Source organism: Lathyrus oleraceus, chromosome 5 (genome assembly GCF_024323335.1).
Source record: "Lathyrus oleraceus cultivar Zhongwan6 chromosome 5, CAAS_Psat_ZW6_1.0, whole genome shotgun sequence".
NCBI classification, from domain to species: domain Eukaryota; kingdom Viridiplantae; phylum Streptophyta; class Magnoliopsida; order Fabales; family Fabaceae; genus Lathyrus; species Lathyrus oleraceus.
This window is the reverse complement of record NC_066583.1, coordinates 275,619,692-275,620,850: the sequence shown is the minus strand read 5'-3', so window position 1 is coordinate 275,620,850 and position 1,159 is coordinate 275,619,692.

The window sequence follows — 1,159 nt, the reverse complement described above, 5'->3', positions numbered from 1 at the left end:
AAAATTCGGACATTTTTGCAAACAAAACAGTAAAAATAAAAACAAAAGAGCCATTTATCTGAATAACGACTTTTATTGATTGAAAATGCGCCTGAAAAGGCAAATACATTGGGAAGCAATTCCTAGAAAGAGGTAATTGCGCATAAAAGGAAAAATCTATCCTAATGGCAATGTGAACACGGCATCCACTATTTCCCAATTCTGTTATAACTCACAGATCATCAGTTTTCCTCCCAACTCCTTGCTTTCTGAGAAGAATGACTGGACGGATCACATCTTTCGAGATGGCAGACGACAAAGCTTGACGAAATACAGACAACTCAGACTGTAGTCTTCGCTTTAATCCCTCTTTTGCCTGGATCGCCCTTTCGGGTTTTCAATCCACCGGGATACCCATTTTTGCCTAAGCCGCCCTTGCGGGTTTTCGACTTACCGGGTGTACAAATTCTTTTCATTTTTATCCCTAATTTTTGCCCGAACCTTTTTTTTCTGTTTTTTGGTTCGCCGGGATGCCCATTTTTTTGCCTGGACTCTTTTATTCTTTTTGTCCAGCGGGTCAATTTATGCGAAGTATTTTTTGACTACATCTGAGTTAACAGGAGACGGAAAGTCTTCACCATCCATAGTTGTAAGCATCAAGGCTCCACCGGAGAATACCTTTTTCACAACATACGGACCTTCATAATTAGGAGTCCACTTGCCCCTGTTATCTGCACCGGGAGGGAGGATCCTCTTCAAAACTAGATCACCGATCTGATAGCTTCGAGGACGCACTTTCTGATCAAAGGCTCGCTTCATCCTTCGCTGATACAACTGTCCATGGCATACAGCTGCTAGCCGTCTCTCTTCGATAAGGCTCAACTCGTTAAACCTTGTTCGAATCCACTCGGCTTCGTCCAGCTTGACATCCAATAAAACTCTCAGAGAAGGAATCTCCACTTCAACAGGTAGGACAGCTTCCATACCATACACAAGGGAGTAAGGGGTTGCCCCGGTCGACGTACGTACTGAGGTACGGTACCCATGCAAAGCGAAAGGCAGCATCTCATGCCAATCCTTGTACGTAACGACCATCTTCTGCACAATCTTCTTGATATTCTTGTTTGCCGCTTCTACAGCACCATTCATCTTCGGTCTGTAAGGAGAAGAATTGTGATGT